Source organism: Phascolarctos cinereus, unplaced genomic scaffold, assembly GCF_003287225.1.
Source record: "Phascolarctos cinereus isolate Bilbo 61053 unplaced genomic scaffold, phaCin_HiC Scaffold_1;HRSCAF=81, whole genome shotgun sequence".
In the NCBI taxonomy this organism is placed as follows: Eukaryota; Metazoa; Chordata; class Mammalia; order Diprotodontia; family Phascolarctidae; genus Phascolarctos; species Phascolarctos cinereus.
Window position 1 is genome coordinate 148725894 of NW_027555514.1, and position 13187 is coordinate 148739080.

General features: G+C 37.1%; 1 pseudogene; it reads left to right on the plus strand.

Moving 5' to 3' along the window:
• The first annotated feature begins 6780 nt into the window (after window positions 1-6780).
• Window positions 6781-7229, plus strand: LOC110206904 (small ribosomal subunit protein uS12 pseudogene; annotated as a pseudogene).
• Window positions 7230-13187: the final 5958 nt, after the last annotated feature.

Consider the following 13187-nt stretch of genomic DNA (forward strand, 5'->3'; position numbering starts at 1 on the left):
TCACTTTATTTTTCTTGCTTTTCTGCAACATGAATAATATGGAAATATTTTTTGCATGACTTTACACATATTCATATTACATCTCTTGCCTTCTCAATGTGTAAAGGGAGGTATTGGATAAAGGAAGAGAATTTAGAACTCAATTTTTTTTTAAATGAAAGGTAAAATAAAGTATATTGAAATAGCATATATGAAATGGTTCTTCTCCCCCAATCCCTTAGTGTGAAATGTGGGACAAGCTACTGAGCAGTCAATTCTTTTTGGACAATAATAGAATCAATATTACTGCCTATCAAAACTTTTAAATACTACTCAAGGAAATAAACAGGAAAAATAAAAGGAAATAATAACATCTGAAAGCTGAAGTCATCATTTCCTTAAATAACAACTGTTAATGATTCAGGAACCCAGCATGAAGGGGAACAAAAAAATGGGTTTACTATGTTGCCTCTCCTTGGTTCCTGTATCCCTTTCCCCATTCGTTGCTAAATATCATATAGTTATACCATGTCACACATGAATAGCTGCCCTCATAAGATCTCCATCCCCCTTATACTATAAATATACCCCAGTAACAATGATGAAGGTTATTTTATGCAAGGAAATGTTGGAAACTGTGCAGCACATCATTGTACATAGTCAAAGTTATTACCTACTGAATATTTATCAAGACATGACCTAGTGTCTAGAAATATTCATCAGAATTTGGATATCTTCAATGGTTCCACAGGTGAGACTAATCTTCATACTAAACGTATAGACCGCATAATAGTTCATAGAACTCACCCAATAAAATATACAAGAACCAGGCAATTATCAGATTGAATATCACCCACAATTGCCTAAACAGAACATCCAGTTTAATAAAAGACCTAAGAGCAATATTTTAAGTAAATGTAACTATCCCAAATACTCATAATCTTTAAGCTAACTGGAAAAAATACTTTCAAAGTATTGAGACCTGGCCAAAGAAATTGAAGTTCCATGGGAATAGGATGACATTCATATCACTATTATCCTATCTGCTACCAGCATTGTACTGAGGATGGTTTCAAAAAGCCTACAGAAGATAACTAAAAATCCTAATATTTAATTAATCAAAAAACCTGCTATTTCATCCACCAGCACAACAGTATGTAAAACATTATCTATAAAAGAAGAATAGCAGAACAGCATCTTATCTCAAAAGAAGTTACCATTCTGAATTACATCAGAAGAGATGAAAACAAGATAACAACACAACAATAATATTTTAAAAGTCACCTTGTGGTTGGATTGCTCACAGATAAACTGCTGCTTATTTGTTAAGCTTGACCCTTTTACCCTGAGGATTTTGAGTAGTTAATATGCTTATGTAAAATGTAACTTTGCTCAAGGAAGAATGAGAGCTAAAGAGTCTTTACACAGCTCTGTTCCATATCAGTATGACAACATGGGGGTGTATGGGGTGTTCAAGGAAGACTAGGATCTCTAGTGTGAGGGCTTGCCCACCCCTTTTCAGGGTTGCTTATTTACCTTTGGTGTCTACCAGGCACTCAACTATCCACCCATGGCTCCAAGAAGCAGCAGCACGTACAGTGGTCATACTCTGGTAAACCATCTTGGCAAGTGGCCTAAACCAGCTTGAGGGTAACTGATGGGTCCTGTCAGTGAGGTAGGTCCAGGCATGTCTACATCAATTATGTGAAGACTTTCCCCAGTGGAATGGGTGGATGAGAACAAATTGTTCCAGTGGCAGTGAAGATGGTGTTGTGGAGCACTCAGAGCTTGGTCAAACATCAAAGATGCCAAGGTCATCCACTGCATTCTGGGTTATTGCCAGTCATCTTGACTTTTGTCTTGCCACTGGACTTCAATGACACTGGAAGAGAGAAATTGACAGCTAATTTCAACTCTGCCTCACTTAAATCCAATTCATGTATGTAAGCCATCACCCCATGATGACATTAGTCCTCTTCAAAAATGAAGGATAAACAACCACAACAATTACATTGGAGTACAAGAGGAATGGTTAACAGCATATGTATTTCACAATGTTTTCTATTGCATGAAATATACCACAGAAAAACATCTAAATCATATCTAAACATGTATATACTTAGCAACCTCTCAAAACTCTGTGTCAATTTTATAGGCTACTTTGGTGAGTGAGGCACTGAATTTGCTCTCAGGAAGACATATACTGAAATTGATTTAAACATTTACTAGTTGCCAAACTTTGGACAAGTTATGTGATTTCTCTGAGACTCAGATTTCTCATCTTCAAAATGAAAATTATACCTGTAGTACAGGTATTTACTATATAGTATATATCATACCTATCGTAACTAGCTTATGATATAAAAGAGATCAGAGGAAGAAAAGTATATAAAAACTCTTTGCAAACTTTAAAGTACTGTATAGTATGTTAATTACATAAATTAGAACATATTATTAATAAAATAGTTGCTTATGCCAGTGAGTCTAAATAGAATGACTGTATCTACCCTCAACATCATCTCATTTATTTCTTATTCAGCTTCTGAGTCCAGGGCTGGGAACATTAGATGATTGCAAAAAAAGGATGCATAGTAAAATTTAGTGTGTTTGGGGAAGGATTTGCTCAAATGCTGTCTAAGTTTTAGACTATCCATAGATTTTGTTTTGTTTCATTAAGACAATTTCCAAAAATTCTGCCAATTGGCATTCCAATCCCTTGCATGATTTATTACAGATAATAAATTATACACCAAATTCTAGAAAAGAAGGAGCTTAATTTTCTGGGTATTTGATGCAACAAGAAAAGTAGTTCTGTGTGCATGTGTGTGTGTTTGTTTGTGTATAATGTTAAAACATAAATAGCATAGCCATTCTTTGATAAAACTTACTATTCTCAGGTTCATGAAATCCTGATATACAGTGACCCTATATTTCAAGCAAGTTTCAATATATGCATTCCAAGGCAATTAATGATCTAAAAAACAGCTAATTTCCTCTCTTCTCCTGGGAATGAGAAATTGTTCTTAATTACATAAACATCTTTAACAGTTATCTTTAAGTATAATCTGTAGGGTGAAATAGCTCACTTTTAATTGATAAATATTCATGCAAAAAGCAGATAGAAAACTGACCTCAAAGTCAGGAAGACAGTTTCATCTCCTGCATCTGACATTTACTGGCTACCTGACTCTTTAATATCTTTGTGCTCTAGGCAATTCTTTAAGGCTATGTGTAGGGAAAATACTGAATTGTATGCCAAGAGTTTCATCAATTAGAAATAAACTATACAAATAAAATCACAGGTCTAGTCCTGTTCTCATCCCTATGAAAGAAAACATACATGAATTAAAAAAAATCCATCATCCTGTACAATATGCAGGTAAGAATTAAAGTAAATACATAAGACATTATAATTCTCATATGATAATTTTGACTTATTGGCTTAGCTATATAGTAAGTCAATAAGAAAATATAGACTATGTTATGTTTAAAATTAAATGCTACTTAAGTAGAATATTTAAATTGAATATCTGATGAGTAGTGTGACAGTGGATGAAAAGTTGGCCTCAGAGTCCTGAAATCATAAGATCTTCTGTTATATACTGGCTATATGACTCTGAGCAAGCCCCTTACCTTCTCAGTGTTGCAGGTAACTCTCTAAGTTTATAAGTTGCAGAGAAAGTGCCCACCTGCATGGGTAGAGTAGGTTCCTCATTGGTGATTTCCTATTCCAGTGAAATCATAGGTCTAGAGTACCAGTCCCATCTCCACTCAAATAAAAACACCTAATATCACACAAAAAATAGATCTTCATTTTCTTTTTTAAATTAGGCAATTGGGATTAAGTGACTTGCCCAGGGTCACACAGCTAGTAAGTGTCAAGTGTTTTGCCAGATTTGAACTCAGGTCCTCCTGACTTCAGGTCCAGTGCTCTATCTACTGCACCACCTAGCTTCCCCACAGTACCACCTAGATGCCCCATACATCCTGATCTTTGGAAGAAACATGTTAAATTTATACTATTTTGTGGGTTGGGTTTTATATTTCATCAGCTGTTTTAATGAGCATTGTAAAACTAAAAAACCCATATTACAATGTAAACATCTGTATTATCTAAACATATATTGAATTTTATACTATAAAAATGCATTTTTAAAGTAGTTGACTTGGCAGTGAGCCATTCTAATCCATGTTTATAGCAGAGACAAAAATCAGTCACAAGTTTTTTCTTGTTTTAACAAATAGAGTAAACAGTATTCCTGTGCTTTTTTTTTTTATTATTAAATGTAAGAATACTTAATAAGAACTTACTTTGAAGCTATAGGTATAGGGTAATTTTAGGATTATGATAATAGTATGATTCATAGGATTTGGAGTTTTAAGGAACCACTTCCTTAGTTTATGAGAAAATGAGACCATGAGAAAAGCATGGTCCCCAAAAGGTGATGGAACTTGCTTAAGGCCTGCCATTCTTACTATTACCACTTATATCCAGACTAATGAAATCTGTCATCACTTGTAAATAATGCCAGAGACAGTAAATAGGACACTCCTAGTAAATTTTCATTCAGCTTCAATTTTTATGAACTTATTCTTGAAGTCCTGAAGTAAGTTGGAATACTTATTTTATGCCTTATCTATCTGTATCTCTCTCTCTCTCTCTCTCTCTCTCTCTCTCTCTCTCTCTCTCTCTCTCTCTCTCTCTCTCTCTCTCTCTCTCTCTCTCTCTCCATATATATACACATATACTCTAAGGATTAAGAAAACCATAACAGCAACATTTAAGAAATCCTCTTTCCCTGTACATCAAGGTCACAGAAACTTCCACATCACTGTAGTAACATATGTCAGAAAGGAGCTTGCTAATCTTTTATGACACCAAATTTCTTTCCTTTTTTTTGTTTATATTTTATTTTTAAATTAATTGATTCATTGATTTAGCATTTTATTTTTACCCAGTTACTTGCAAAACCAATTCTCAATATTCACTTTTAGAACTTTGAGTTCAAAATTCTCTCCTTTCTACCCTCCTTATCCCCTCCCACATGGAGGAGGCAAGCAATTACACATAGGTTATACATATGTAGTCATGCAAAATAACCATAATAGTAATGTTGTCAAAGAAAACTCAAGAAAAATAAAGAAAATAAAAGAAAGTATGTTTCAATCTATATTCAGACACCAGCAGGTCTTTCTCTGGGGATGGACAGCAATTTTCATCGTAAGTCCTTCAGAGTTGTGTTAGATTGTTGTATTGCTGAGAATAGCGAAGTCATTCACAGATGATCATCTTACAATATTGCTGTTACTTTGCACACAGTACATTTCACTTTGCATCAGCCCATGCAAGTCTTTCTGGGTTTTTCTGAGAGTATTCTGCTCATCATTTGTTATGCTATAAAAGTATTCCATCATAATCACATATCACAAATTAATCAGCTATTTCCTAATTGATCAGTAACTCCTCAATTTCTAAGTCTTTGCTTCAGAAAAGAGCTGCAAAAAATATTCTTGTGCATATAGGCCCTTTTCCTTTATGATTTTATTTCTTTTGAGATATAGAATTAGTAGTAGTATTGCTAGGTCAAATGACATGTGTGGCTTTATAGCTATTTGGGCATAGTTCCAAATTGCTCTACAAAATGGCTGAACCAGTTCACAACTCCACCAATAATGCATTAATGTCTCATTTTTTCCACATCCCATGCACCATTTGTCATTTACCTTTTCTGTCCTATTAGCCAATCTAATAGGTATGAGGTAGTACCTTAGAATTGTTTTAATTTGTATTTCTCCAATCAATAGTGTGTTAGAGTATTTTTTCATATGGCTATAGTAGCTTTGATTACTTCATCTGAAAACTGAACATATTTTTTGATCATTTATCAATTGGGGGATGACTCTTATTTTTATAAATTTAACTCTGTTCTACACATGTTTGAGAAATTAGGCTTTTATCAGAGAAACTCACTTTAAAATTTTTTGACAGTTACTACTGTAATTGTATTTCCCCTCCATCCTCACCCCCTCAGTTTATTCTATTCTCTCTCTCCTTTCACCATGTCTCTCCTCTAAAGTATATTGCTTCTGACTATACCCTCCCCCAATCCGACCTCCCATTTATCACCCTGTCCCTACTCTTATCCCCTTCCCCTCCTACTTTCCTGCAACGTAAGGTAGATATATAGATGTAGATGTAGATGTAGATGTAGACGTAGACGTAGACATAGACGTAGACGTAGACGTAGACGTAGACGTAGACGTAGACGTAGACGTAGACGTAGATGTAGATACCCAATTAAGTGTGTATGTTATTCACTCTTTTAGCCAATTCTGATAAGAGTAAGGTTCATTCACTCCCTCTCATCACCTCCCTCTTCCCCTCCACTGTAAAACCTTTTTTTTTTTGCCTCTTTTATGTGAGATAATTTTCCCTCATTCCACCTTTCTCTTTCTCTTTTTTTCCCGGTATCTTCCTCTCTCACTTCTTAATTTTGTTTTTTAGAGATCACTTCTTCATATTCAACTCACATTTGTCCTCCCTATCTATATATGCTCCTTCTAACTGCCCTAATAATGAGAAAGGTCTTATGAGTTATAAATATCACTTTCCCATGTAGAAATGTAAACAGTTTAAAGGTATTAAGACCCTTATGATTTCCCTTTCCTATTTACCTTTTTATGTTTCTTTTGAATCTTGTATTTGAAAGTCAAATTTTCTATTCAGCTCTGGTTTTTTCATCTAGAATGCTTAGAAGTCCTCTATTTCCACTCTTTCCTCTCGGCCCTGATGGCGGCAGCATGGGTAAGTGCCGTGGTCTTTGAACTGCTAGAAAGCTCCAAAGCCACAGGAGAGACCAAAAGTGTCATGACAAACAATATAAGAAAGCTCATTTCGGCACTGCCTTGAAGGCCAACCCATTTGGAAGAGCATCTCATGCAAAAGGGATTGTCTTGGAAAAAGTTGGTGTGGAAGCAAAGCAGCCCAATTCTGCTATCAGGAAGTGTATGAGAGTCTAGCTGATTAAGAACGGCAAAAAAATCACTGCCTTTGTTCCCAATGATGGCTGCTTGAACTTTATTGAGGAAAATGATGAAGTTTTGGTTGCTGGATTTGGTTGAAAAGGTCATGCTGCTGGTGATATTCCTGGAGTCCGGTTCAAGGTTGTAAAAGTTGCAAATGTTTCTCTTCTGGCCTTGTGCAAAGGCAAGAAGGAAAGACCAAGATCATAAAAATTGTATGATGTCTTTGTCATAGCAAAAAATGTTCATGAAAAAAAAGTCCTGTATTTCATTGAATGTCCATTTTTTCCACATAAAGAATTATACTCAGGGGGCAGCTAGGTGGCACAGTGGATAGAGAACCAGTCCTGAAGTCAGGAGGACCTGAGTTCAAATCTGGCCTCAGACCAAACACTTGACACTTACTAGCTGTGTGACCCTGGGCAAGTCACTTAAACCCAATTGCCTTAAAATAATAAAAAAAGAATTATACTTAGATTTTCTGGGTAGATGATTCTTGGTTGTAATCCTACCTCCTTTGCCCTACAGATGATCATAATCTGAGCCCTCTGATTCTTTAATGTAGAAGCTGCTAAATCTTGTGTTATCCTGACTGTGTCTCCACCATACTTGAATTTTTCTTTCTGGCTGTTTCCAATATTTTTTCCTTAACCTGGGAACTCTGGAATTTGGCTAGAATATTCCTGGGAGTTTTCATTTTGGGATCTCTTTCAGAAGTTGATCAGTGGATTTTTTCAATTTCTATTTTACTCTCTCTGTCTAGAATAAGCTTGCACAACCTGTAGCCCATGGACCACTTACGGCCTTTGGACATGCCAAAGGATTTCTGCTGTCCTGTGAGAAATGAAGGGAATGTTCTCCCCTACATTTTTCATGGGCAGCCCCAAATCCCTTGGCATACCACAAGTGCCCTGGGTGCTGTATACAGCCCAGGGGCCACAGGTTGTGCAGTCCTCTTCTGGAATATCAGTGCAGTTTTCCTTAATAATTTTGGAAAGAGGATGTCTAGGTTCTTTTCTTGATCATGGCTTTCAGGTAGTCCAATAATTTTAAAATTATCTCTCCTGGATCTATTTTCAGGGTCAGTTGTTCTTCTAATGAGATATGTCACATTGTCTTCTATTTTTTTCATCCTTTTGTTCTTGTTTATTACTTCTTGATTTCTCATAAAGTCATTAGCTTCTTTTTGTTCCATCCTAATTTTTAAGGAATTGCTTTCATCAATGAGCTTTTGGACTTCCTTTTCCATTTTGCCAATTCTGCTTTTTAAGATATTCTTCTCCTCATTGGCATTTTGGACCTCTTTTACCATTTATCCTATTTTGTTTTTAAGGTGTTATTCTCTTCAGGATTTTGTGTTTGTGTTTGTGTGTGTGTGTGTGTGTGTGTGTGTGTGTGTGTGTATCTGTGTATGTGTGTGTGTGTATGTCTCCTTTACCAAGCTGTTGACTCTTTTCTAATGATTTTCTTACATCATTCTCATTTCTCTTCTCAGTTTTTCCTCTACCTCTCCTACTTGATTTTCAGAATTCCTTTTCAGCTAGTCCATGGCCTGAGATCAATTCATATTTTTTTTCTTGGAGCCTTTGGATGTAGGAGCTTTGACTTTATTGGCTTCCTCTGAGTGTCTGTTTCTATCTTCCTTGTCACCATGGAAACTATCTATAGTTGGGGGGGTTGTTGCTGGGTTTTTGTTGCTGTTTGCTCATTTTCCTAGCCTATTACTTGACTTTTAACTTTTTGCTAAAGTAGGGCTCTGCTTCCAGGGTGCACTGTCCCAACTTTCAGGGATTTTGTGCAGCTGTTTTCAGAGATATTTCTAGGCGACTCTAAGTTTTCAGTTCTTCCATGGTGGTATGATCGAAGGAGAGATGTCTAGTACTCTCCTGGCTTGTGCACTGGTGTGTGAGTGACTATGAGCACTCTTTTCTGCCCTGGAACGGTGAGCACGGTCTTCCCTCCACTGCTACTGCAAGCTCCTTTCCCTGGGACTGCCACCTAGGACTGTCACCTGGATCTAAATATGGGCAAAGCAACACAGTACTGCCTCAGTGCTATAATCTTCTGACCACTTGTTCAACTCCCTTACACTCTGTGGGCTGAGAGCTCTGGAAGCAGCAGTTTCCTTCCTATTAAGACACTCCCAAGGCCTGCTACTGGTTTGCTGACTGGGGCTGTGCTGGTGCAGCCTGTGCTGGACTGCATTCCACTTTCACCCAGGGTCAAGAGACCTTTCCTGCTGACTTTCTAAGTCAGAGGTGGGGAACATGCGGCCTGCAGGCCTTATGTGGCTCTCTAGGATATCAAGTGTGGATCTTTGACTGAATTCAAAATTCATATATATGTATATGGGTATGTGTGTGTGTGTGTGTGTGTGTGTGTGTGTGTGTGTGTGTGTGTGTGTGTGTATCTAATGGTGGCCATCTCTGGGGTGGGGGGGGAGAGAAGAAAAAAAGAAATTTACATGCTAACTTTGTTGTATATTTAAAAGGAAGATCAAGTTATACATAGATTTGCAGTTTTATGCATTGTAATATTTTTCATTATAATATGGAAATATTTGTTTTATTCCAAAAATTAAAAATAAAAGTAATTTTAAAAAAGAAAAAGAAATTGAACATTTAATCAATGAGCTTCCTAAGAAAAAATCCCCAGAGCCAGATGAGTTCACAACAGAATTCTACCAAAATTTACAGAATAATGAATTCCAGTACTATATAACATATTTGAAAACATACATAAAGAAGGACTCTTACCAAATTCCTTTTATTATGCAAATATTGTGCTGATACCTGAACCAGGAAAAGCTAAAACACAGAGAGAGAGAGACTATAGACCAATTTTCCTGATGAATATTATTGCAAAAGATTTTAATAAAATACCAGCAAGGAGATTACAGCAATACATCACAAGGATCATACACTAAGACCAGGTGGGAGACAACCACAAATGTAAAGCAGGTTCACTATTAGAAAACTATCAGAATATTTTACCATATCCATAAAAAACCCCAACAGAAATCATGTGATTATCTCAATAGATGCAAAAAAAACATTTTGGACAAAATACAGCACCCATTTCTGTTAAAAACACTCGAAAGAAATAAATGGAATTTTCCTCAAAATGCTAAGTACTGTCTATCTAAAACCAACAGTAAGCATTATCTGTAATGGGGATAAGTTAGAAGCATTCTCAGTAAGATCAGAGGTGAGACAAGGAGGCCAGTATTATCACTATTATTCAATATTTTACTAGAAATGGTAACGATTTAAATAAGAAAAGAAAAGGAAATTGAAGGAATTAGAATAAGCAATGATGAAACAAAACTAACATCTTCTGTAGATAATAAGATGATATACTTACAGAAACCTAGAGGAATCAACTAAAAATCTAGTTGAAAGAATTAACAACTTTAGCCAAGTTACAGGACATAAAATAAATCCACATAAATCATCAGCATTTCTACATATTGCCAACAAAGTCCAGCAACAAGAGACATATTTAAAATAGCTGTAGATGATAGTATACCAGTGCCATGCCAGGAAACTGAATCACTTCCATTTGAATTGTCTTAAGAAGATTTGGAAGAGCACCTGGAAGGATAAGTTACCAGACACCAAGGTCTTTTCTTGAATCAAACTGCCAGGCATTCAAACTACTTCAGAAAGCACAATTCCAATGCTCCAGCCAAGTTGCCTGAATGCAAATGTATGCTTCCCCAAAAGACTATTTTATGGAGAACTCACACAGGGTAAGCATTCATATGGTACTCAAAAGAAGCAATACAATGACACTCTCATGGTTTCTCTGAAGAATTTTGGAATAGATTGTGTGACATGGGAGACACTGGCACAGGACTGCTCAGCATGGTGTGCCCACATCAAAGAAGGTGCTGTGCTCTGAGCAAAGCAGAATTAAAATAGTTCAAAATAAATGCAAGATGCACAAATCTAGAGAATTCATCCCAAATGTTCACAAGGACTGTTTGTGCCCGACCTGTGGTAGAACATTCTGAGCTCATATTGGTCTGATCAGCCACAGTCAGGCACACTGAAATGATTCTAACATAGTGATGTCATTTTGGTCCTCTTCAAGAATAAAGAACAACAACCAACGAGGTGATATAAAGTACTTGAGAGTCTAGCTGCCAAGACAAACTCAGAAACTCTATGAATACAATGACAAAACACTTTTCACACAAATAAAACCAGATCTAAACAATTAGAAAAATATCAGTTGCTCATAGGTAGCCTAAATCAATATAATGAAAATTTTAATTCTATCTAAATTAATGTATTCAGTGACATACCAATCAAAGCACCAAAACTGTTTTATAGAGCTAAAAAAAAATAACAAATTTATCTTCAAGAACAAAGGTTCAAGAATATCAAGGGCATTAATGAAAGAAATGGGAAGGAAAATGGCCTAGCCATACCATATCTCAATGTATATCATAAAGTGGTAATCACTGAAACTATCTGATATTGGTTAAGAAATTGAATGATAGGGGCAGCTAGGTGGTGCAGTGGATAGAGCACAGGCCATGAAGTCAGGAGGACCTGAGTTCAAATCTGACCTCAGACCAAACACTTGACACTTACTAGCTGTGTGACCCTGGGCAAGTCACTTAACACCATTTGCCTAAAACAAAACAAAAAAATTGAATAATAGATTAGGTACACAAGACACAATAGCAAATGAAAGGCAGATAGCAGGAATGGAATACAAAAAGGATAGAACTAAAGGAAACCTGATAAAGGACAAGCAAATAGCAACAACATCAAAAGAACACATTACCAATCAACTGACCTCGATGACAGAACATGATGAATTAAAAAAAAAAAATCTGAATACTACAATGGAGGAATTCATACAAGAACACTGCCCTGGAAAATAGTATGGCAGAAAATAGGCACAGACCAACATCTTACATTGTATACCAAGATAAAGTCAAAACAGGTGCACAATTTAGATATAAAGACTGATACTGGGGGGCGTATCCAAGATGGCGGAGTGAAAGCAGTGACTTCCTTGAGCTCTCCCCAAAACCCTCCCAAATACTCATAAAAAATGGCTCTAAACAAATTCTGAAGCAGCAGAACCCACAAAAAGCCAGAGTGAAACAAATTTCCAGCCCAAGGTAACCTGGACGATTGATCAGAAAGGTGTATCATGCTGGGCTGGGAGTGTAGCGCAGCATGGGCGCGCAGGCCGCAGCAAACCTGGAGCAGGCCTCAGAGGACTGAATCGCGGGCAGCTGTGGAGGTTTCCAGACTCCTCAACCCACTAATGCCAAAGACAACTTAGAAGGTCAGTGGAAAAAGTCTGTTTCTGTCTGTGCTGAGAAAGTAAGGGGGTTTCAGCTTCATTCCGCAAGAGCGTGGCCCTGGGGGGGCAGCTGCTTCCCGAGCTTCCAGCCCACAGACTGAGGGGGAATCCAGTGGCTGATCAGAGAGGGACTACAGGGATCTCTTTGTCAGTGCTGAGGCAGGAATCTCTTGCTTTGCCCGTGTTTGGATCTAGGTCACAGTTCTGGGCGGAGGTGCTGGGGTGAGGAGGCTGGCTGGTGGAGCTTGTAGTGGCTGTGGAAGGAACCCTCCTCACAGTTACAGGACAGAAAGGATACTTGTGGTCACAGGCCAGGAAAGGAGTAAACACCTCGCCCCTTATCATACCACCTTGGAAGAACTAAAAATTTACAGGTACTTACAAGTATCTCTGAAAACAGCTGTATAAACCCCTGAAGCTTGGGACAGTACATTCTCCACATTGCAAGCAGACTCTTATCTTAACAAAGAGTTTAATACTCAAGTAATTGGCCGGGATCATGAGCAAGCAGTGCAAAAAGAGTCAGACTATATTATCTTACTTTGGTGACAAAGAAGATCAAAATATACAACCAGAAGAAGACAACAAAGTCAAAGCTCCTACATCCAAAGCCTCCAAGAAAAATATGAATCAGTCCCAGGCCTTGGAAGAGCTCAAAAGGGATTTTGAGAAGCAAGTAAGGGAAGCAGAGGAAAAACTGGAAAGAGAAATGAAAAACAATTCAACAGCTTGCTAAAGAAGACCCAAAAAAATACTGAAGAAATTAACACCTTAAAAAATAGCCTAACCCAAATAGCAAAAGAGGTCCAAAAAGCCAATGAGGAGAAAAATGCCCTAAAAAGAAAAATTGACCAAAT